The following is a 25,397-nucleotide window of genomic DNA, read 5'->3' on the forward strand; positions in this document are numbered from 1 at the left end:
TTAGGTTCTTCACATTCAAGGAGCTAAAGTGCTCTGAATCGACATGTAAAAGGTGTCTTCATGGTGGGCACAGTGGTGTTTCTGTAGACACAGATAATAAATATAACATTAGCAAATGTGTATTGAATATTTAAGTGTCAAGTACATTAGAGGCTCAGCATCAGAAGGAAGTGTGTCACCTCAAGACTTGAAACCTCTAGGCATTGAAATAAATGGGTGGACACATAATAACATATAAAAACATATAAAAACCAACAGCTATAATACAGTTGGAAGATATAATGCTGTCTATGTTGCAACAAAATGGTAAACTATAGGGTAATAAACTTAACAAGTTATGTGCTAGTGTTATATAAAAAAGCCCTTCAAACTATCAATAAACATAAAAGAAGACTCATAAATAAAATAATATATCATGTTTTTAGGTAGGGAGACAATGTCATAAAAATGTCAACTCTCTCTAAATTAATCGATGAATTCAATGGCAATGAGTTCTCTTTAGAAAAATGACATATGAATCTGGGGTTGGAATAATAAAAAGCATTTGAGAGGAGCCTGAAAAATCCTTTTAAGGTTTTTGTTCTTTTTGTTTGTTTGTTTGTTTGTTTAGAGAAGGAGAGAGGGAAGGAGTGGGGAGAGAGAGAGAAAGAGAGAGAGAGAGAGAGAACCTTAAGAGGCTCCATGCCCCCCGTGCAGAGCCTGACAAAGGACTTGATCTCAAAACCCTGAGATCATGACCTGAGCCAAAATCAAGAGTCGGACACTTAACTGACTGAGCCACCCAAGCACCCCTGAAAATTCCTTTTAAATATAAAGATAGATGAGTGGGACCTACCAGATATTTATGCTTACTATTAGCTACAACAATTAAAACAGATTCATGCTGATGAAAAAATAAAATAAAACAAATCATTAAATGAAACTAAAAAGAGATTTTAGACTTCCATTTCTGGCTATGATGAACTAGTTTGTATTAGATCAATCTTCCTGTGAAAATAACTAGAATGCTTTATAAAATGAAAAATATGTGTTTGAACACATCGTAGAGGAATCAAAGAAACCAAGATTTTAGAGGTCAAGATCTGCAGATAAAGGAAAGGCATTGACACAAATAAGCCCAACATGTTGCACAACTTTTCCACTTGAAGCATGTGCCAATTCATAGTGTGGGTCTGAGAGGCTGAGAAAAAGGCTATGAGGCTCTTACAGCAGACTCATGATGCTACAAAGTCAATAATCAGCGTTCAGGCCTCACCAAGAAGGGCAGGTCTGATAAACAGCCCAATCGTTCAAACAGAGGACCTGGGAAGTCTTACACTGCAGGTGAACAAGAGATCAGCTTCCACAAGACTGAAGCCTATTTCAAATCAGGTCAATTCATGATTGGATGTAGGCAATTTTCTCTAATCTAACAGACTGCCAAAAACAAAAGTAAATCCTATTTGTGGGAAGATAACACCATTAAGAACTTCTACAATTTTCCATTAAAATATGTAGCATTCAGTAAAAAATTACAAGACACATGAAGAAGCAAGACTATGACAAAACAAAAGAGACATCAGAAACAGGAATGATGCAAGTCATGACATAACATGATGACACTTTAAAAGTGCTTTAAGAAAGCAATCATCAACCTAGAATTTCATACCCAGCAAAAATATCCTTCAACATTGAAGGCAAAATAAAAAAATAATTTCAGAAAAATGAAAACCGAGGAAATCTGTCATCAGCAAAGTTGCATCAGAATAAATACTGGGGCACCTGGGTGGCTCAGTTGGTTAAGCATCTGACCCTTGGTTTTGGCTTGGGCTGTGATCTCAGGGTCCTGGGACTGAGCCCCATGTCGGGCTGCTCAGTGGGGAGTCTGCTCCCTCTTTCCCTCTCCCTCTGCCCCTCCTGAAAAATCCTTTTAAGGTTTTTGTTCTTTTTGTTTGTTTAGAGAAGGAGAGAGGGAAGGAGTGGGGAGAGAGAGAGCAAGAGAGAGAAACTTAAGAGGCTCCATGACCCTCATGCCCCCCTGCTCATGCTCTCTCTCTCTCTCCCTCCCTCTCTCAAATAAATAAATAAATCTTTAAGAAATACTCAAGAGATTCTTCAAGCAGAATGATCTGGTACTAAAGCACAGAAATACAGGAAAGAAGAAGAATGAAAAGGGTAATTATGTGGTTAAGATAAAACAGTGAGTGTAAAAAGGAAAAATAATACTATCTTGTGGGTTTAAAATATATGTAAAATTACTCTGAAGCTAATGTGCCTTTTTCCTCTAATTTTAAGATTTTCTCTTTGTTGAACTGAATGATGATTGAAAACATGACTTATCAAAACTTGTGGCATAAAGCAAAGTTAGGCTAGAAGGAAAATTATAGCCTTAAGAGCATGTATTAGAAAAAAAAAGTAAATGATTCAATTATCTATCTCAAGAAGATAGAAAAAAATGCAAAAAAAAAACAAAAACAAAAAACAAAACCCTCTCCAAATAAGAGGAAGAAAACAATAAGATAGCAGAAATTAATGAAAACAAGCCTCTAATAAAAAAATTCCTCTAGTGTAATTGGCAAACCCCCAGCAAGACAGAGACAAAGAGAAAGGAAGAATGAATGAATGAATAAATGAATGAATGAATGAATATCCAGGGCTAGCAAGGTTGTGAGAAACAGACACTCTCATATACACTTGGTCAACGTGAATATGCAGAGCTATTCGAGGAAACCCATGAAAGCTAAAAATGCAATTACTGCATGACTTACAAATTCTGCCAGGAATGGACTCTACGGATATATTCACAACACTATACAAAGATGTATGTGGAAGGATATCTCCACAGCACACATGCACAGCAAGCAACTTAAATGACCAGTGGGGGAGCTGGTTAAATAAACTGGGATTCAGCCATATAAGAGAATGAATACTCTGTAGCTATTAAGTATGAGAAAGCTCTGTATGTTCAACATGGAGAGCTCTCCAAGATTAATTATTAAGTGTTAAATGCAAAAAATCCAGGACATCATGTATAGTATGATACTCTTGAGTAAAAAAAAAAAAATCATATATACTATGTAAGTATTATATATATATAAAATATTTTTTATATTTTACTGTGTTTATATACACATATTTATATAGTATATATGTATATTTCTGTATATCTATCTCTAAATTACATGTATATAGATATAGAAAAAGAGTCCAAAAAAGAGAAGAGTGCATGAAATCCCTAAGATAGTAGGTACAATATTCCAAAACAGTGAGCAGAGCACCCTAGAAGACTTAGAGTAGTGGGGTGATGAGGAACTTAAAGTTCTCATCCACACTGATGGTGAAACCGTTAACTGAATTGAAGATAGTGAGAGATTTGTGAAGAAGAATGTGTGAAAGGGTTACAGCAGTGCCCCTTCTTGTTAAACATACCTTATCCCACAGAGGGCAGGACGATGGGAAATCCCTGCCCCAAACCTCAAGTTTAGTGAGAGGATTCAATGTATGCTGGGAGTCCAGTGACCTGGAGGGTGACTCTGACCTAGAAGATCTAAAACGAGAGAGATGTTGGCTACTTGCTGTGGTGGTAGGAGGGAAGGAGAGTTCACTGCTGCTCTGTTGTTGGTTGCACTGCCTGAGTTTGTGGGGGCAAGGGATGTAGGAGCATGTCTATAGACCAGTGGGCCAAGCCTGAGAGCGTAGCACTAGCATGGAAGTGACTAGGGTCCCACCCAAGATGGCTGCCACCCAAGATGGCTGCCAGGAAGGGGGAAGGAGCTTCTCAGAGAGAACCTGGGGGGGGGGGGGGAACCACTGGATTCCCAAGAGTTTGAGGAAGGAACCATGAGAGCATGCAAAACATGAAGGGAATTCCCCACATGAAGGGAATTACAAATTAGAAGGCACTGGGGATGGGAGGGTGTTTGTGTGTCTCTGAAGAACCCAAGGAAAGCACAGTGGTAAAAAGACCCAGCCTTGAACACTCCCAAATCCAGAGAGTCTATGCCATGTCATGACTACTATACCCGTCAGGTAAGAATTCTACCTCTCCTGCCTCCTCTTCCTGCCCGCCCCCCCACGCCTGCAGCACGAGGGAGGGGTGCAGCAAAGAAGAAAAGAGGCCAGCTGTACCCCTCTGCAGGGCTTTGAAAGGCTTCCCACCATAACACAGCTGAGCTGAGGGTGGACAATTGCCATCATTTTGCCTAAAGTTGGAAGGTTTGGCTGTCATTTGGGACTGGACAGTTGAGTTCCTGGCTGGGGAACTTTGCATTCCTGAGAGACCAGAAGAGCCATACAGGTTGCTTCAGCGTTCACCTGGAGCCAAGGGAAGAACCAGTCCCCCTGAATCAATGTAAAAAAAGGGGAGGAGGGCTGCCTTGTGATTACATCCCACAGGTACGTGTGCAGGGGCTTTAGGTTAAAAACCAGCAACTCCCACCGAAGGCAATGTTTTGAGGAGGAAGAGGACGAGATCAGTGCCCTTTCCTCTTCCTCCTTTTGGGCAGGTCCCCCCATGTTGATCCACCACCTGATGGGGCAGAAATGAGAACATGACAATGGCCTCCCTGTGTGAGCCGTATGGAGGCTGAGGTCCCACCTTCAGTGCAGCCTGAAGAGAAGGGGAGCCGGACTGAGCAGTCGGGAGGGGATGCCGATAGCAAGGGGTCCAGCAGGGGGCACAGGGGTGGGCTGTGACTCTCCTCTAAGTCAGGGTGTCGCCACTCCCTCTTGGTGGCTCCCCACCACCTCTGCCCATTTGCTGAGCCTCCCTCCCCCCCAACAGGGACTTGGGTGGGACAGGAGCTCCATTTCCTCTATCCCTTTTCTCTAGTCATCCATCCCTTCTGTGGCTCAATGAATCAAAGTTTCAGATTCAGTTCCTGGCTGGAGAGATACCCGCTTTGGTGGGGCTGTCTTGAGGATTTCATTGAATGATTCCCATAAAGACTTACTCAGATGGCTTCCTCGCCTGTAGAATGGGATTATAGCAATGTTTCTTCACGGGGGGGCTTCGGGGACTAGTGAACTGATACATATTAAGGCGCTCAGAACGGAAGCTCTCAATAAAGGGAGGGGTGTGTAGGGCACTCATCACTGTGGCTGATTTAAGAGCTTTGCAGGTAATGGAGACGGTTATTTTTAGTTCACATGCCCACATTATGAATGCACGCCAGGCGCAAACATGCACTGAAGACCGTGGAACGTGAACATGAGAAAAGGACAAACAATGACCATGATGATGAAGAGGGTGACGGCAGTTTGCCACTGGCGGGGCCCATTTATCTGCTGAGCATCCATAATCTCAGCCTGAGATCTACCTTGCCAAGTCACATTATTATTCTTTCTTTACCTAGAAGACACAGTGGTCACTCAGCTCATAAAGTGACAGAGATTAGATTCAAACTTAGGTGTGTCCGGCCCCCAAACCCAGGCTCTGGGCATTTCTGCCCCAGGCAGTGATCGAGACCAGTCCTCTTTTCCATTTAACCCGCGAATGTAAAGAATTCTACTCTCTTCAACAACACCGAGGTGGGTTCTTGTAGACGTGTGGGCACCTTGGAGCTCCCAGCCCTGCCACTCACCACGAGCCATAGGCACACCCTCCCCTCCGCCCCACGCAGCCACACCCTCACTGTGTGTCCCATCAGGGACCCCGCCAGCAGAAGTCCTGGCCAGCCCTCCCACCAGCCCCACGTGAAAGGAGCCGCCCCCCTAACTTCCACCCCAGCAGACATGGATTCTTATTTTGCAGGAAACCCAAATCCTCTTTAGAAAAGACAGGGTTGCATACTTCCTTCTTCTTTTATTCTTTTAAAGGTTTTATTTTTTTTTTTTGTCAGAGAGAGAGAGCGCGCGCACAAGCCAGGGGCGTGGCAGCGGCAGAGGGAGAAGCAGGCTCCCCGCAGGGCACGGAGCCCGACGCGGGGCTCGATCCCAGGACCCCGGGATCGTGGCCTGAGCCGAAGGCAGACGTTTAACCAACTGAGCCACCCAGGCGTCCCTCCTTCTTCTTTTAGATTCCACTTAAATAGAGCAGCAACAAGAGCTGCAAGCTACATCATTCAGTGGCACAAAGTCCTAATTGTTGACAGAAGCCCACTCGGTGGCCACCTCCGCCCGTTCACACGGCCGGCGCATGGATGAGCTGTAACATCACTCTGCCCCCACAGCTACTGGGCGCAGTACAAGCCAGCCAGGAATGAAAAACAACTCCGTGCCCCGTGTCTTAATGTGTGTAGACAGGAAAAATGTTCAGGCTCGATCTAATTTGGGGGACACTGGCCATCTATCAGATCCAGTCTGCAAGAGCTTGCAGAGGGAGCTGGGTCCAGAGTTTTCTGCTGTCCTCAGCCTCCCTGATTTGGGGTCTGCTTGCTTCTCTCACCTGTGCACACCTCTGCTCCCCGATTCCTGCAGGCTGACCCAGACACGGCTCTAAGCAATCTACACGGATTAATTCACTTCATCCTTGCCACAACCCCTTGCAGTAGGCACGGTTATTAAAATAAGGATAAGGGCGCTTGGTGGCTCAGATGGTTAAGCGTCTGCCTTCGGCTCAGGTCATGATCCCGGGGTCCTGGGATCGAGTCCCACGTCGGGCTCCCTGCTCAGCGGGGAGCCTGCTTCTCCCTCTCCCTCTCCCTCTGCCTCCCCCCCTGCTCATGCTCTCTCTCTCTCTCTCTCTCTGTATCTCTGTGTCTCAAATGAATAAATAAAATCTTTAAAAATAAAAAAATAAAAAAAATAAAAAATAAATAAAATAAGGATAATACTAGTAGAAACATCTTCATAGGGTAATGAGGATTATATGAGCTAGTTTAAATGCATCTAGTTTAAAATAAGAACAGTAGCCTGGCACATAGTAAGTGCACACAGCTCATCTTAACCCTGGTCATTATCCCCACTTTATAGGTGGGGGGTTGGTGGTTAAGGCATTTGGGGGGTTTGGTGAAGTATGCAACTCTGTCTTTTCTAAAGAGGATTTGGGTTTCCATTTGGGTCGGGGTCACCCAGCCAGAAAGCGGGGGAGCTGGGACTTGAACCGAGGCACCTGGCCTCACCCTCTGCTATGCTGGACTGCCTCTTGTTCATCCCTCGGACGGGTTCTCGTAGGGATGCCCTGCTTAGGTTTCCAGAGTGCTTAGCTCACCACCTTGGAAACTCGCTTCCAAAAAGTGGAGACTCCTGACTGTCAAGTGCAAACTTTGTTCTGATTTTTTTTCTCAACACAATCAGCGTCTTGCCGAAGATAAAAGGGCCGAAGGTTTCAAGTCCTTTGGTCCTTGGTCTTTGCATCACTCAGGTGGATGGACAAGCCAGAGATTTTCCTTATAAAAAGTAGTGATATAAATAGTGATCACGGAGGAGGAGGAAGAGAGGAGGAAAGCAGAAAAAAGCAACTGAGTGTTTCCTGCTGGACACTCAGAGCTATTCTTGGCCACGGCCAGCCCCCTTCCATGCTTAGCGTATTTAGGTTTCAGGGGAGATATTTCTTCTGCTGCTGATTCCTTCTTCTGGGAGAAGGCAGAAAGGAGAGGTGGGGGCAGCCTGGGGAGGAAAACAGGTCTGGCTTTGGAGAAGCTGCCTAGACCGCCCTGGGGCCCAGAGGCAAGCTGGGAGCCTGGCAAAGGCAGGCCTCCCCCCGAGGGGCATGCTGCTGCTTGAGGACTCTCTCAAGATAATCCACGTGGCCTGGCCAGGTTACAAAGTACTCCGTGCATGCTCTGTCATAAACACCTCCTGCCAAGCACCGCCTCCCAGCCTCTGGCATATTTTACCATAACTCAGGATTCTGAGGGCGTGTGGCCCGCACAGTCGTGCCTCCCCTCGCTCCACCACCCCATCCCCTGCCCCCGTCCACGCGGCCCAGCCCCTGCCTCACTGAGTCCTAAGCCCTAGGTCAGACAGAGAGCCAGCCAGGTTGCTGTGGGCCCAGGAACGACAGACCCAAGTCCGGATTTCCAGCACTCCTGAACGTTAGTGCAGAAAGGAAGATGAGGTGCCAGCCACCTCAGGCTGATAGTCTGGAACGAGATGGGCAAGGAGGGAGAGGCATCAAAGGGGATGACGCATTTCTCCGCGGAGTCTGTTCTCAGCGTGTGGCTTTCTGCTCCCCGCCCCCATGACCTAAGATGAAACAACGTCTAGGCCGACCTGAGGTCCCCCGATGGCCTGCTTGGGAGCATGGCCCTCCCTGTGAGTCAGGAGGCCCATGGCCGTGTGGGGTGTGGAATGGAAGTCCATGGGCTCCCTCAGTCCCAGGAGGTGGGCCAGTGGTCCCTGGAGGGTCCCTGGAGGTCTAGTGCCCCAGCAGATGCCTCACGCCCTTCAAGAGATGAAGTCAGAGTGCTTACAGAGTTTTTAGACAGATTTTCATATTTCCTGACTGGAGGACAAAGTAAAAGCCTGGGGAGGGAATTGAGGGCCAAGAAGGTGTGGGGGGATGTCAGCTTTCACCGGGCCCGGGATGGTCGGCGACAAGGTGGGCGAGGCAAGGGCTGCTCTCCCTTCCTCTCAGTCAGTGACATACGGCCCGAGAGCCATCAGGTGTGGAGGAGCCCTGGTCTGGAAAAAGAGGTGCAAGGCAGGAAGAGCATGAACCTCAGCCTTGTTCTGGCTGCTCGGTTCATACTGCCAGTGGCCCATTTGGTCAAGGTCAGCCCAGAAGGGCAGTGGGGGCCCTGGGGCCTCCTGCAACTCACTGAGCCTCTCTGAGTGTCATCAATAATACAGGGATGATCATTTCTTTACAGAGCGGCTGCGAGGATTCCGTGACATAAAGTAGGTCATGGGCTCTCCGCCGGTGTCCATCTTCATTCCTTGATCCAGAAAGGAAGCAAGACTGGCCACCAAGGAGGCTGATCCCAGTGGGGAAAATACTCAGGGTAACAAGATGGCGCCAGTGGGGTGGGAGCAATGGGTGAGGAAGCTTGTGTGCATCTCCCTTGAAAACTAGCCTTGATAACTGTCTCCAATGAATAAGGCAGAGATTGGGGTTAGGATTCTGCGGGCCGGGAGGCGCAGAAACCTTCAGGAGCTGCTTCTGAGGAAAGGGCCTGCTCTCTAAGAAGTCAGGTCAGGAACCGAGACGAGAAAAGAGAATGTCATCCCCGGGGCCTCTCTCAGAATCCTACGGCCAGACAGGATCGGACAGGACACAACCTCCAGCCCTTATACCAGTCGCCCTCAATCCCTGCTGCCTGTTAGTGTCACTTGAGGAGTTTAAAAGAAATCCCCATGCTGGGTTGTTCCCAAGACCAATTATATCCGACTCTTTGCTCGGGTGGGGTTGGGGTAAGGCATCAAGATTAAAAAAATTCCAGATGCTTCCAAGGTGCGGCCAAGGTTGAGAGCCACGAGCCAACATGGGGACCCTCACAAGCCTGGAGATGTACCCCATGGTTTGTCTTCAGTTCAATTTGGACTAAAGCAAAGCTATTCAATATGGCAGCCGCTGGCTACATGTAGCTCTAGAATGCTTTGACATGTGGCCAGTCCAAATTGAGATGCGCTGTCAGCACAAAATACACATGAGGTTTCTAAGACTTACTACAGAGAAATGTAAAAAAATCTCATTGGTGGTTTTTGAAACATCGATTACATGTTGAAATGGCATATTGAGCTACCTAAAATATATTAATTTTACTATATCTTTATACTCTTTCAATGCAGGTGTAGAAAAGTTTAAATGACATCACATGGCTCGTATTCTATTTCTGTTGGGACAGTGCTGGCCTGGAGACTAACCAATTCAAAAATGTGTTTTCTCTAGTTCTTCTGCTTGTAATCTTGTTTCATCTGTTTTCTGACAATAACTTTCTTTAAAAGTTTGCCTCAGGATTCCATTTATGTAAGATTCCTGACATGACAAAAATGAAGAAATGGAAGAACAGAGTAGTGGTTGCTGGGATCAGAGACCAGAGTGAGGTGGGGGGTGGGGGGTGGGGGGGAGGCCAGTGTCAACAGGAGGGGTCCCCGTGGTGTGGAAATGTGCTGCATCTCAACTGCATTCAAGTCAAAACTCTGGTGGTGCTGCTTTGTGATGTAATGTAGACATTACCATTGGGGGAAATCGGATAAAGGGCACATGGGATCTCTCTGTGTGATTTCTTACAATTGCATGTGAATCTACAATGATCTGAAAAGAAAAAGCTCAATTAGAAACAACAACTTCAACCCCTGAAAGAGTAACACTCACACTCTGCTGGTGACTGAGTAAAGTGGGGTTTCCCTTTTGGAAAGTCACTTGGCAACATGCATCCAGCCTTATGTATGTTCATTACTCTTGGTCCCAAAAATTCAACTTCTGGTAATTGCTGATACGGAAATAGACAGAAGTACAAAAATGCACAAAGGTGTTTATTCGCTGTTGCTTGTAGTAGCAAAATGCTCGGAACCACCAAAATGCCTTTCTGAACGGGAAGGGTTATATGAACTAGGGCTTTATCCACTCAATGGACAATTCCTGGACAGTTCCTGTCCTCAGTGACAATGTTGTCATTGAAGGAAATGATGGTAAGACAGTGTTAAATGAAAAAAAAAGTGGGATGCAAAATATCAATAATTTGTTTGCTAATTCGTAAATCAAGAATCTGGGATGACGAATAGAAAAATATTAAGAGTGTGGCTCTGATAGTAAGAGGATGGATAAATTTGTTTATTCTTCCTACTTTACTATTTATTTTCCCCAATTTTGTTTAATAAATATGCGGCACATTTTTAAAGTGACATAATGATCTTTTTTTCCCTTTTTTTAATTAGTTGTCTTCCTGAAACTAAGGGACAATGCCAGACTAGGTAAGAAGGCAGGTGGTTTACTTGCCCCCTGCTGGCTGATTGTGGTGGTGCAGCCTGGAGCTCAGGGGTGCCGTTTTCATTCCCTTTCGCTCCTGGGGTGGTACCAGAGATCTCGAACACCCTCACCCAGAAATATGGAGTGGGGGAGAGGAGGGAAGACTGCCTCTCTCTACTTTTCTGAATTTCCCAACGTGCTATCGAAGAAGCACAGATTTTCTCCACTTGGGGCACGTGCGTGTATACGTATATATGAACTTTAAGTTAAAAATTAACAAAAGATGACCTATATATAAAGAAAAATATATATTTTAAACCAGAGCAGCTTCATGGCAGGGGGCGGCTGACAGCGAATTCCCTCCCCTCTCCCTGGAATGGCCTTCTCTGCTTCTTCCTGGGGCATAAGCCAGCCTGCCCCAGGCTCTTGCAATGTTCTATTTTTATTTTCATTATTTAACTGTGTCCCATATACACTGCTAAGTGGAGTGTTCAGTTCCATAGCTTAATGGACAGCTGACCTCCGTCTGCAATGCCCAAGTCACGTGGAACTCTGCAAGCCATTAATGGGGTCCTCAGGCCCCCTCCCCCTGTCAATTTCAGTCCCTGGCTGAGAGCGCAGGAATGGGGCTGCCACGGGGAAGGAGGGGGGTATATAAGGAGGGAATGAAGCAAGCAGCCCACACGAGCAAGGGAGTACTGGGGAGTCGCACAGACCAGTGGATGGTGTTCGCTTGCAGCCTGCTCTCAGGAGCTGAGCAGCTCACGGGGCTGGAGGCAGGATGACTACTGACTTGCTTTCTCACCTCCACCGGCTTGTTGATGATCGACCAAGCTCAGCTCCTGGCCAGACCAGCAGGGAGCTATCCTGGGACCCACCTCCTGGAGGAAGAAGGGGTTTTAATTCCTTTGCCTCATCTTCTTTCTCGGTTATTGAATTCTACACCTTCACAGTGCTCTAAACCTTGTTGTCTGACTCTCTGATCCCACAAAGGTTATACACTCAGGGACCTGGGGTCAGTCATCAGGCAAACAGGGAGAAACCACACGGCTCAGAAGGGTTTGTTGATCTACTGCATTGACCTTGACCCTCGGCATCAATGATGTATTATGAAATACTTTCATACAGGTTTGTGACCTCCCTGGATCCTCTTCTCAGGTCTAGGAACATGGAGTTATGAACGGCATGATTCATTCTGCAGGCAAGACCAAGGTTGAGAGAGGTGTCCTGCCCAGGGAGGACATGAAGTTGCATCCTCTGGGGTACAGTCTTCTACCTGTGTTCACCCCATTCTCCCCACAAAGGGGCAGGGTGCTTTCCCAGGTAGACCCCAGGACAGAGCCCAGGAAGTGCAACCTCCAGGACTCGGGCATCAGACAACCCCCCCCGCCCCCCACCCAAGCTGACCTGTGCTAGATCTGCCCCTCCCCCGGGTAGTAACCAGACACAGCGGCTGTTTCTGCCTCCGTCCCTTGGCTGACTTCTCTCCCCTCCACAGCCCCTCCTGCCCGGTGTGGTGACTCCGGGGCCCCTCACATGATGAGTGTTCCTCATCCTTCCCACAACAACACATTCATCAGGAGGGAGACAGATGTTCCGATCCAGAGGGAAGGGGGAGGGAGCGGAAGAAAATCAATAGTGCAGAATGATGTCTCTATATTGTGCCTTGCATTTTTTATTTCCCTCCACAGAAGCACAACGGAAAACAAATGTTGGCTGTGGTTTTGATATGAATTGATCTTGAAGCCGGGTGAACCCAGCCGTGCTCCCTTAATGGCCAGCCATCGCCTGCTGGCACTTGAGTTGACAACCCGTTCTCAATCGATGCACAAGGGCCACCTACTTATCTGCTTTGGATGTCCTGGCTCTTCTCTGCTCCCAGCACTGGGGACTATCAGCAGGGTCTGAAATTGGTCACCAGCTGGGTGGGGTGGTGAGAGAGAACGTTAAAGGAGGGAAGCGGGGCCTCTACCATAGCCCCAAACCCATCTCTTGCAGAGAAAATTCCTACCTGCCTTGGGCTCAAACACCTTCAAAGCTGCGCTGAAATCCAACTGGCGCAAATAGCATTATCAGCCAGTACCCTTTAGTCTGAATTTGCAGAGCCTTGTTCTTAACGGAGGCAGTCACAGCACCTATCTTAGGGACATAATGAGGAGTGCATGACCCTTCATGCACACAGCCCACACCTGGCACTGTCATCAGCCAAGCTCTGACTGGGAGCCTCCAGCCCCCCAACTTGTGTGGCATACTGTGCGCTCTCATCTGGACATTTCGGTTAACCTCTTAGGCCCTCCATTTTCCCAGCTAAGAAGGTAAGATAATATGTCCTCGCACAAGTGCTAAGGGGATGAAACACAGTACAGTATGTGGGGCTGGGCATAGCTCCTAGCACTTGGCAGCTGCTCCCCCCTCAAGCTTCTGGAAGTTTCCTGTGGGAGTCGGATGAGGGAAAGGCATGGGGGGGGGGCTGCCTGGAAATCTGGAGCAATGTCCCACAGAAGGTTCCAGAAAGGGGCAGCACATGACGGCCGAGTGGGGGCCCCCACCGTGGGGCCCTTTTCGTTGTGTCCTCAGGGGGCAGTCAACATCCCCCAGAGCAAAGGAAGCATGAGACGTGGAAGGACCTACCCATAGCAAGTTCATACCTGGGGCTGTAACCCAAGAAGTTACAAAAGTCAAGGGTCCTTCATTCCAATTTGCTCTGGGTTCAAATCCCTGCTACTTCACTTAGCAGCTCTGTGACCGTGGGCAGGTGGCCTCACCGCTCCGTGCCTCTGCTTCTGCATCTATATAGGGAGGATGAAAACGGAACCCCCTTTGTGCAGCTGTGCGAGGACTGAGTCACGTGTAGTTACTCAGCCAGCATCGTGCCCGGCACACAGGAGCCCCTCCATTCGGGTTGGCTCAGGTGATGATTACGTCGCGGTTCTCCCGACATGCACCATTACTGTGGCTAGGGCGGGGTGCAGTGCTCCCTGTACCGACGTCTGCATCTGAAGGTGTGTAGGGATTCTGGCTACAAATGCTCTGGACTGTTGAAGTCCAAAAGGGCTCTGGCCACCCCACGCATCCCTTCTACAGCTGACCAGGGCTCTCCTGGGAAGTAGGGCCTCAGGAGGCTAGTGTTTGTAAATTCTTGCCTCGATCGGGCAGCATTCCAGCTATTTCTCTACACAACGATCTCACTCAGTCCTCGTGATGACTCTGGGAGTGCCACGCGGATGTTGCACATTCACGTGGGAACTGAGGCTCAGAGATGACACTCCACTGGCCTGAGGTCACCCAGACACTGAGAGGTAGGTGTGAGCTCTGCGCCTGGCTTCTGAGACCACAAAGCCCCAGTGGCTCCACGGTACCAAACAGGAGTCGTATTCTGGAGGGTCAGGCTGCGGGGTCCAGGTTATCAGGGTTAAGATCTAGGAATAAGGTCCAGATGACTGCTATGTGGCAGTGGCAAGGCCAGAGGTGGTCTCACAGTAGGGCTGGAGTTGAAGGTGGGTGTGGAGAGTGATCAGACTATCCTGATGTGGAGTTAAAAAAAAATAGGTATTTTCTATGCACAGAGCGAATCCTGCCTACCTTCTCCAGAAGATAACATCCTCTCCAGGAAATAGTGGGGGCCCTCCTGACCATATCACTCACATCCCACCCCCTGCGCTCCATCACAGGGGTGCCTCGTGCCCTGGAAGGTGGCCTTGGCGCTATGCATTTGCCAGCCCCCGAGCTCCTTCGGAAGAGCAGGAAGAGGCTGACCAAGGTATCTTGAGTCTCCAGGATGGAGAGGTGCAAGCCAAGGTCACCCGCCAGGGAACAGTCACCTATTTTGAGCCCAAGTGAGATTTATGCAAGGAGTCGCCTGCCTCCCAAGGCGATGGCTGGGGGTGGGTGGTGCCTGAATGTATTATCCCGTGGGGGAAAGCACCGCTTCCTGCATGCCAACACTTCCTTCTCTCGGCTGGTAGCATTGTGCTCCCAGCGCCGTACTCAGGGGGACCTCTGTTTGGAGGGCAAGCTATGCTAGGCAGGGGAATGCCAGCTGTAGAGGCCGGGGCCAGGAACAGAGTGAAATTCCTATGGACCTTAAGCCTAGGACCCCGGCCTCATAGGAGCACTGGAAGAGAAGAGGTTGACCGTCAAGAGTGCAGAGTACCTGAGCTCAAGCTCTGGCTCGGCCAGCAAACAGCTGTGTGGCCTTGGACAACTTACTTAACTTTTCTGAGCTCCCACATGCTTATAAAATATGGGTAACTGTACTTAAAAAAGATTTTCAGGAAAATGACAAGTTTCAGTGAGGATGTGGGGGAACGAGAACCCTCATACATTTGTTGGTAGAAACATAAAATGGTGAGGGGCACCTGGGTGGCTCAGTTGGTTAAGCGTCCCATTCTTGATTTTGGCTGAGGTCGTGATCTCAGGGTCATGAGATGGAGCCCCACACTGGGCTCTGTGCTGGGTGTGGAGTCTGCTTAAGATTCTCTCCCTCTCCCTCTGCCCCTCCCCCTGGCCACATGCATGCTCCCTCTCTTAAACAAACCAAAAAAAAAAAAAAAAAAAAGAAAGAAAGAAAGAAAAGAAAAGAAAAAAGGAAAAGAAACATAAATGGTGCAATCACATGGAAAACAGTTTGGTGGGGCCTCAAAAAGTTGAACATAGACTTACCAGCCAGCCCAGCAATTGCACTCCTAGGGATGTATGTAAAAGAGTTGAAAACAGGTGTTCAAACAAATATTTGTACATGAATATTCAGAGCAGCATTATTCATAAGAGCCAAAGGGTAGACAAATGCCCATCAGTGAATGAAAGGATGCACAAAATGTAGTATATCCACACAATGGAATATTATTCAGTCATAAAAAGGAATGAAGTGTTGGTTGATACAGCATGGATGAACCTGGGAAACATGGTAGTAAGTGAAAGAAGCCAGACACAAAAGGCCACATGTTGTATGATTCCATTTATATGAAATGTCCAAAATAGGTAAATGCATGAGGACAGAAAGCAGATGATGAGTGGTTGCCAGGGACCTGGCAGAGGCAGGAATGGGGAGTGACTGTTTAGTGGGTGGGTTTCCCTTGAGGGTGACAGAAATGTTCTGGAATTAGAAGGTGGTGATGGTTACACAACACTTGAATATGCTAAGGGCCACCAAATTGTACATCTGAAGATGGTTAAAAGGGTAGATTTTATGTTATGTGTATTTTACCACGATCAAACCCCCTAAAGATTGAATCTATTTATATCAAAGCACACGATTCATCAGAACTGAAGGAGCGCATACTGAAACGCGTCCATACAAGCAATTGTTTGCGGGGGGAAGGGGGGTTGCCGAGTGGTTGGAGGACTAGACACAGAACACCGGGCACGGAGCTGGCGCGAGGTAACGGCTCAGGAAACCCCAGCCTCCCTCCCAGTTTTCCCTCCCATGTCAGAGAACTCTGCCTCTGTGCGCCACATCTTTCACATACCACATGGCCCTGCACCTGAGGGGCAGGTGGGACATGTTTTGTTTGTTTTTGTAAGATTTTATTTATTGAGAGAGAGGGAGAGTGAGAGCGAGAGAGAGAGAGAGAGAGAGAGAGAGAGAGAGAGCGAGCACAAGCCAGGGTAGGAGCAGAAGGAGAGAGAGAAGGAGACTCCCTGCTGAGCAGGGAGCCCGACGTAGAGCTTGATTCCGGGACCCGGAGATCATGACATGAGCCGAAGGCAGACACCCAACCCACTGGGCCACCCGACGTGTTTTTAAGATCTTGTTGCTGCACATCAAGAACCAGGAGCTCCACTGGCTCCAGGAGCAGGCAGAGACCTCATGCCCTCGACTCTAGGGACAGAAGCCTTGAACTTGCCTTTAACACCTGATAACCGACCTCTGGGAGGTGTCATGATTGCTACTGGTGAACACGAGCTTCATGGGGGAAGGCAGATCTACAAAGTGCAAAGGAAGCACTGGCGACTGATTTCTGTAACCAGCGAGAGCAAATGTCATTATTAAGCAAGCAGGTGGCAGGCACCCGCGGCAAGCCCCTGGCCTAGTGGGGAGGTGGGGAGGGAGAAGAATGGATGCTGGCAGTGCTGCGGGCAAGCTGGCTGATGGAGGTGTGCCGGGGATGCTGCAGAAGCACAAACAAGGGCCCCTAAGGAACATCTGGGAAGGCTTCCTGGAAGAGGTGATATCTAAGCTGAGTCCTTTGTTCCTGTCTGGTGAGGAGTTTATGCTTTAAATGAAGGAAGGAGAAGAGAATTCTGGAAGAGTCAGACCCTGTGCCTGGCGACTTGGTTACGTTTTCCTTTTTACAAATTCCAAGGGTCTCAGAAAGGCCACTGGGCTCCTTGGGTTTAAATTCTGGCTCTACCACTTATGATCCGGCTGACTTTGGGTAAGTTAACTGACCTCTCTGTGCTTTAGTTTCTTCACCTATAAAATATGGTTAATGATAATGACCTCAAAGAGTTGCCTGACAGAGAAGCTGGGGAGACCCAGAGTAGGGGATATGTATGGGAGCAATCATCATTATACCCACTGCCTTTGCACTTGACCATGGCTTTGGGGCCAGGGTCACTGACAAGGTGTCTATAAGGATCCATGGGCCTCAGAATTCAGTAGAATCTCTTTCGGACGTCATGGAGAGGGGGACAGGGTCCGTGTCCACGGAGCCAGGAAGACAAAGCAAGCGGCCCCCACATAGCCAGCATATTTTGTCGTTTGATGTATGATGTCTGTTGTCTCCCTTTTGATTTGATTCATCACACCAACCCTGGTGTAACTCCTCTCCCTGCACTTCACAACTCAGGAAACTCAAGCTCAAAGAGACAAGAACTTGCCCAAGGTCGCACAGAGCGGTGCAGCTCCTTCCACCCACTGCCCAGTATGCTCCTGATTGGGAGCCTAGCTTTCCGTCCCCATGCCAATGCTTACCAGCCAGGCCTGATTCCTGGTCTGCAAAACGGCCACGACAGGAAGGTGAATCTCATAAGGACTGGACAGCAGGAAGCTTACACAAGACTTCGCACATGATAAGCCCCCAGGAGATGCTAGTTTCTATTACTCTGTCATCCCTGCTGTCTCCTCCTAATGGGAGAACTCCCCAGGGACCCATGCTCCCAAGGGACGGACAGCAGATCTGCTGAGGCTCATCATCTTAGGTCCCCAGAGCGTGTGGATGTCCTCCTCCCCAACCCAGCCTCTCCTGTTCGAGCCAGGATCTTCCTTCCCACCCCCCCTGCCGAGCTGCTGGTGCAGCTGCATTATTTTGCTCAAGAATCCCCACCTGGAGGGCACCTGGAATACTGGCTCATTCCAGGGGTTCTTGCCTCCCTCACCCAGGGCCCGCTGGCTTCTTTCCAGGCTTCCAGGCAAGATCAGCCCCCTCTACCCAACCCCACCCCCAACCCGTGTCAGCTGCCTCGGTTTCTGCCCTTGGGCAAGTGTCTGAGTCGATGGCACGCTGTCTCCCTCCAGGAAGGGCTCATGCATATCCAGGCTCCCGGAGCAGGAACACTTCCTGCAGCCTCCTTGCGGGGCAGTGATCCAGGCAGCCTGGCCTTGAACTCTGGGGCGGTGGGGAGCCCCACGCCGGGCAGCAAAGCCAAGTGCACAGAAGTTTGCCCGAGGCTTCACCAGGGCGACTCCTGGTAACTTCTTTTTCTCGCCAATTCGGATTCTGCTGTCTGGAATTACACACAATGAGTCTCATTTCCCAATTGTTCTGCCATAACAGGAAAGAAAATAAGGGCGCGTGATCCAGTCTTCAAGACCTCCTCCCGAAATGCAGTTCTCGAAATGTCCTGTTCCTCCTTCCCTTCCGAGACTTCTCTCTCCCCATGTCAGGCCTGCACCTCCATGGCCACTGGCTGAGCGTGCGGCACCGTGAACGCTTGCCCCCTCGAGCACCCGAGAGACCTACGTTCCATCCCGGCTTTGCCCCTTAGCAGCCAGTGATTTTACGTCTCTCGTTCCTCCTCCTCAGCCCTCGGAGAGGGAGGGGGACAGGGAGCGGGAGGGTTTAACTTCCCGTGACCTCGGGAGATACTGGCCTTGACCTCACCAGATGGCCTTGCTGCAGCTCAGTGAACACATGCACATGTCTGCAACAAGGGCCCGGAGCTGGGAGAGAGGGGAGGGTGCTGCCTGCCCTCCGGCTTCCCGCTGGCGCGCGCACACAAACAGTAAAGGAGCCCAGGAGCTGGCACAGGCCGCACCGGGGACGAGGGGCAATGCACCAGTCCCTGCAAAAGCCTAGGCTGACAGGGACTCGTCCAAGGCCACACACAGCTACTAAGCGACTGAGCTGGGTGGGATCTGAACTCACCTCTGCGTGGCTCCAAAGTCAATGTCAGATAGTGGAGCGCGTATAGCCCAAGTGCGTGTCCCAAACTGTACCACCCACATCGCTTGGCCCTTCTGGGCCTTGAAACACGAGGCAAGGAAATCATATGCACCTTGTGAGACCAGTGTGAACAGGTGTAGGAGAACACTTGGGATGGTGTTTGCACCCAGCAGGTAGCGAGCACGCGGCTCTCCTTTACTCTGGGGGGAAAGCAGAAATCCTCACAGCCCCCTCATGACCCTACCAGGATCAGGGCCCATCGGGAGCTGGCCCACTACTGCCCGCCCAGCCACTCGTGCCCTTGCTCCCTGACTTGCTCTTCCTGCCACTTGGAAGGCTCTTTGTCCAGATCTCTGCTTCACTCGCTCCCTCCCCTCCTTCTGGCCCCTGGTCAGGTGGTGGGTGCCCCCTTTGAAAATGGCACCCCCACACACCCCCCAAACCTCCAGCCCTTGCCTTGTCTTTCTCTCAAGCATTTTCACAGACAGCCTACTCTCTGTTTTCCCTCGTGAGCATATTTGTTGTTCGTCGCCCTCTTTAGAATGCTTGCTCCTAAGGGAACGGGATTGAATTTTGTTCTGTTCATAGCTATATCCCCAGTGGTTCTCAACAGTGGGCGAGTCTGCCCCCCAGGGGACATCTGGCAATGTCTGGAGACATTTGTGGTGGTCACGGTGGGAGGAGGGGAGCTCCTGGCGCTTAGTGGGTAGAGACCAGGGATGCTGCTCAACATCGTGCAACACACAGGACAGCCCAAAAAGAATAATCTGGCCCCAAATGCCAATAGTGCCCCAGCTGTATCCCCATCACAGAACAGTCGCCAGCATGTACACAGTAGGTGCTCAATAAATGATTGTACAGAAGAATGAAGAGCTGCTGCTGCATCATTATCTAAGAACAGATATCATTGTAAATAATCTTCAAGAATGCTCATCGCACTAATACAACATTAAATGTCAACTACATCTCAGTTTTTAAAAAATGGTTGTTATTTGGGAGTTCATGACCAGAAGCTCATACTGGTGACCAGTAACTTCTCTCCAGTCTGAGCCCTGCTCTCAGCAGCGCCCAGATGGGCTGCCAACGGCTCGCTGCCACACCGTCCTGAGCCAAGACCAGAACATATTTCAGGCTCTGTGAGGGCCTGAGTGATGCTGGCTGGCCCCTCCCCGAATCCAGCCTGCTCATCGGTCCCCCTCAGCAGGAACACTCAGTTCTCAGCCCTACCCCCACACTCAGGACCACGTGTCCACCTGGGCAAGGAACCACCTCCACAAGCCTTGTAGGGTGATCCCAGATGAGCCTGCACCCCCAGGCCTCTCGCAGCCCAGGAGACTTGCGGGTCTGAGTGAATTTAGTGCTTTTTGCTCTTTCTGAGGAAGGACATGGGATGTTCAGGGAATCACAGGAGTTGAAAGCTCCCCTGGCCCCGCTCAGCCCAGGCCTTTTGCTGACCTAACAAATCACCACTGACAGCTTTAAACAGCCAGCATGATGAGCCCAGGCTCTCCAAACGCAGAGAACACCACCCTAGAATACATTAACTGCCACGTGGCCATGCGCTAACGGGAAGGTGGAGCAGCAGCAAAGGAAGGATGCTTTTGCCTTGGGCCTAGTGCACCGCAGGAACAGGCTGCCAAGACCCTGCCCCAGCTCCCTCGGTGGGCCACCCTCCCCCCATTCCCACTGAGAATTCCCACTGGAGGTTCACAACTTCCCCTGCCCGCTGCCTGCCCTGCCCCATCTCCCCTCGTTTTCCCCTCTCTCTGGGCCCTCCTTGGGCTCACAACTGGCCCTTTCTCTGCAGACGTTGGGGCCAGTTAAAGTAAGTACCTTTTTCCCTCCCCTGCTCTCCCCACCTTCTCTCTTCCTCTGCTCTCTTCCTCTCCCCTCGCACAAAGGTCCTGAAAGCTTTTTTCTTTTTTTAAAGATTGTATTTATTTATTTGAGAGAGAGAGAGAGCGCGAGTGCGCGTGAGTGCTTGAGAACACAAGCAGGGGGAGGGAGCAGGGAGCCTGACGTGGGGCTCAATCCCAGGACCTGGGGATCATGATCTGAGCTGAAGGCAGACCCTTAATGACGGAGCCTCCCAGGTGCCCCATGAACGCTTTTAAATGAGTCATAAAGTTTCATAGTTGACAAATGGGTACAAAGCAGGAGTCAAAGGAACTAGTCTCTAACGGTGAAATATTAGACAGCAGGCAGCTAGGTCTGGGGAAACAGGGTATTTGGCAGGCAGGGGTTTTCCTGGTGCCCCTGAAGTCACATGTAGCTGGCCCCAATTCTGCCAGGGAGGAAGGCTGACCCCAATGCAGAATGGAATGAAAGAGAGGCACATGCCCAGTGACCACCTAAGAATGAGCCAGCAGGCTACTCGGGGCAGGCCCAGGACACCCATGGCCGGAAGCCTGAGGCAAAAGCATTGGCTCCCCTCAGAGGCAGGGCTTGGTGGAGACTGGCTTCCAACCCTTGCATCCTCGCTTTCTGGGACTCCGAGTTCAATCTCTGAGCTACCCTGGTACAAAAACACACCACTCGCACCAGTGCCGAGGATGGTGTGAGGGACCCTAGCAATCCCCCCCACATGGGGGCTGCAGGAAGCAGAGACAAACAGCCCTGAACACCTCCACTGAGCCTGACGCTGACATCCGTGTCCTTGCTTTACACAACAGCCCTGGCCCCACTCCACAGTCGAGGAAACTGAGTCCAGATGGTTCTGTCACTTGGCCGGCGTCACATAGTCAGTGACCCAGCTGGGACTGGAGCCCATGTTTTCCACGATGACGACACAGGGCCTGCCTCCTCTAGCCAAGTGGGAATCATTCAGTCAACCTCCCCCCTTGCCTTCCCCTCCTCTGCCCCAAGTCCTGGAACCCCACAGCCTGAGAATGGCTGAGCTCTCACAGGCCTGCTGCCAGGACGCCAGGCGTCTCACCAACTGGATGTGTGCGGACAGGGCAGTCCTGGCTCCACCCCACCCCTCAGGGTGTCCACGGCCTTCCACATGTAAGACGGAGGCAGAAGTCTGGGACAGGGAAATCTGAGACACGGCGACAAAATGCATCTTTTCTAGCCGCCCTGGGAACCTGGCCCCGTGATGGGATGCCCCCAGCCATCTCAGCTGCTAAGTTAGCAAGAGAAGTGGGGCAGAGCGAGGGCTTCTCAGGCAGGCAGGAGACTCTGGGAGGGGGGCTGGCTGGGGTGTCAGCAGATGTCACCAAGATGCCTGTGGTCCTGAGATGTCCCGAAGTCAGAACATCAGATCGAAGCCAAAATCTCCGCACCCTCCCTGCCCAGCCTGGGCTGTGAATTCATCAAGCCTTGGGGTTTAGAGAGATGAGGGAGTGGCAGGAGGTGGCCAGGAAGGAAACTGCATCTTTTGTTCCCTAGGATGGTGTGGAGTAGGAGCCAGCACAGGTGACAGCTGGAGTGTGACGTCTGTCTCCCACTTGGGGACCCAGTCCTAGGTCCTGCTCTTGTCCAGTCACTGATAATCCCACAAAGCAGGTGAATCCCTTCCCTTCCCCGAACAAGAGCTCCCTCAACCCTAAAAGGGGACATGGAGGTAGCGGGCAAGTTCTGGCGGGGGGGGGGGGGGGGGGGGGGGGGGGGGGGGGGGGGGGGGGGGTGGGGGGGAGGGGAGATGAGAGCCCAAGGCTGCACCAGGGCCCCCCGGGAGCCGACACCCAGGCCAGCCCTGGAGGGGCTCAGAATAGGATCCTCTTTCCTCCCCAGCCAGGTTCCAGGAATTACCTCTTAAAGCCCTTTCAGTGCCACGAAGTGATAATTTGACTTCACTTTGAAAATTTTAACGAACTGCATCTTCATGGGTTGCCAAATTAGGATGAGGGCAGAGACAGCTCAAGTAATTAAAATGGGGAGGAGGGAGGCTTTGGAGTGATGGGGGAAATTTGCTGGTGTGTGCCTGGTGGGTGGGAATCTCACCCTCAGCCTCAGCCCGCGGGGGGGGGCCCCCCCTCCCCACCAGTTTCTTCTCTCCTGCCTGTCCGTCTCTGCTCCCCGGCATCTGGCCGCGACCCTTCCTGCACCCAGCCGGACCTGGGCATCCTCGCTGCCCCCGCGGTCAGGAGGGAGAAGCGGGGAATTGGAGGCATGGATGGACAGCCCCGCTCAACAGGTGGTGGTGGGCTTTCGCTCCCGCATTATCCGGATAATTTCTGCCAGCCCCACTCAAGTCCGTCGTGGGAGCGTGCCCTCAGTTTTGGAGTGGGCAACCAGACTGCCCAGCGGCGCCAGCAAAGAGGGGGCGGCATCTCCTCCCCCGCACCTTCCCGACACGCACACGCGCGCACACACACGGACACAGGCGCACACACGGGCGTGTACACGCGCACTCGCCGCCACGCTGCCCCTTCCTTCTCCGCGTCGGACCCGGACGCGCGCCCGCGGGGGGACAAGGTGGCCCCTGCCCCTGGCGACGCGGTAACAGGGGGCAGCCCCGCGCCGCGGCCGAGGCGCCGGCGGGAGATGGTCCTCCCGCCGCCCCTCCCTCTCCCGGCATGGGAGAGCCCGTCTCCCCGCCGGCTTCTCGGCTCCTACCTCACCGGAGCGGCCGCGGCTCCTGACCCTGGTCGGAGGTCCCTCGCCGGCTCGGCGCGCGGGGCGGGAGGTTCGGCGCCGGGTTCCCGGGCGCCCGCCCCGTCGCGTCCGGCCGAACAGCTCCGCGCTGGAGACCGAGCCGCCGCCGCCGCCGCCGCCGCCGCCGCCGCCGCCACCGGAGCCGAGAACTCGGAGAGGGAGGGGCAGGCCGGGGGGCGGGGCCGGGGGCGGGGCCTCCCCCTGCCCCCCGCCACCCCGGGTGCGGCGGGCTGCGGACGCTGGGCTCCACCGCCGCAGGGCAGCACGTCGGCGGGAAGCACCTTCGTGGGGTCTGCAGGTGGAAAGTAGGGGCCTGGGGTAGGGGAGGAGAGGCTTTCGGGGCCGCTTAGAGGTTGCCTGAGACCCCCTGACTTTGGTCAGACTTCCTTTCAAATTCCAGAGGCTGCCGCTTGGCAATTACTAACAATAACAACCACGGCAACAAGGCCAGAGTGTGTATTGATCGCTTCCTGTGCCCTGTGGACTGTTCGGAGCGCTTTGTCTGTATGAAGTCATTTAAAGCCTTCCCAACAATCCCATTCTCCCGCGGAGAAAACTGAGGCACAGAGACAGGAAGTGATGTGCCTGAGGACGCACAGTTGGAATTTGACAGAGCCAGGATTGCAGCCCAGCTCAGTCTGGCTCCAGGATCTGTGCTTTTAAAGCCTCGCTATGCTTGCTTTCTGTAGCAGTAAGCAAATAGTTTGCCTCTTTGAACTACTCAATGGAAATATATGTACAATAAATGGTAGCAACCAGCATTTTAAAATTTCTTCTTTCTTCAGTCTATATGTCTCCTTTATTCTCTGGGGCCTGGATGCTCAGTAGGTGCTCAGTAAATATTTGTTCATCGATGACTAATTTGAAAGCTGCAGCTGGAGCCAGGGTGGCCTTGTTCAGTCAGATTGGATGTTGGCACCCAAGGGTTACCTTTTCTGGCCTGAATGCTTGCCCATTTCTCTGTAATGGCAACCCGGCCTGACCAATAGCCTTGTCCAACTTGTGTGGCTTTCTCATAGAGCAACAGCTTCTGCCCTCTGCTCTAAGCAGGAGGCGCCTCCCTGCAAGAAGGGGTCTCCAGGATATAAGGTTGGCCAGCCAGGCCATAGGGAGGTTCTGCTAGAGGGTCAGTAAAATCCCTAGAGACCATGAAATGGCGGAAGACATAGAGTATATATATGTTTGGGGGCAAAAGTAGGTTGCCAATAACAAGACATCGGCAATGAACATATCTGTGGAAGACTATAAGGCAGGAGCCCCAACAGGAGCCCTTTTGCTGCTGAGATCTGACCTGGGCATCATTGGAGAACATTGTCACATGTGAGTGGCACCCTGTGGAGTTGGGACAACTGGAAGTTTTGGGGAAGGATGCCCATTTTCTATTTGAGGCATTTTAGGCCTAAAAATGCCGAGCTTTTTCTCTCTTCTCCTACTTCCCCAAGAGTGCTCCTTCCCACCCTCCTAAGGAGGAGAGGCCTCTCACCCCCTGGACAAGTGCTCACATCTCTCAAACCCTCAATGTCCATCAGCCCCAAACTCTTTCAGATGTGCTAGTCCCTTCTGCCTGACTTGCCCTCCCCTCCACTTGGAAAACTCTTACAAATTCTCCAAGACTTTACTCAGTTTGCTCTTTCTGACCCAATAATTAATTTCTCTCTCCCCCACCTGGGTCCAGGAGCCTCTTGTCTAGCTCTCACCAG

At 51.0% G+C, this 25,397-nt stretch overlaps 1 protein-coding gene across 6 annotated transcripts in view; it reads right to left on the reverse strand.

Annotated features, from left to right (window-relative positions):
* Positions 1-23,796, reverse strand: part of CACNG5 (calcium voltage-gated channel auxiliary subunit gamma 5) — a 40,015-nt gene extending 16,219 nt beyond the window's left edge. For 2 of the 6 annotated variants that reach the window (XM_027624469.2, XM_027624472.2), the window contains exons 1-4: positions 23,659-23,796; positions 13,420-13,560; positions 12,783-12,910; positions 12,615-12,692 (exon numbers count right to left, since the gene is read on the reverse strand). The gene's annotated coding sequence lies outside the window, so the exon portion shown is untranslated. Of the gene's footprint in view, positions 1-12,614; positions 12,693-12,782; positions 12,911-13,419; positions 13,561-23,658 lie in introns of those variants that run through there. The other 4 variants (XM_027624473.2, XM_027624470.2, XM_027624474.2 and 1 more) reach the window with 3 other exon arrangements.
* Between the last annotated feature and the right edge of the window lie 1,601 nt (positions 23,797-25,397).

Source organism: Zalophus californianus, chromosome 16, assembly GCF_009762305.2.
Source record: "Zalophus californianus isolate mZalCal1 chromosome 16, mZalCal1.pri.v2, whole genome shotgun sequence".
Taxonomy (NCBI): Eukaryota; Metazoa; Chordata; class Mammalia; order Carnivora; family Otariidae; genus Zalophus; species Zalophus californianus.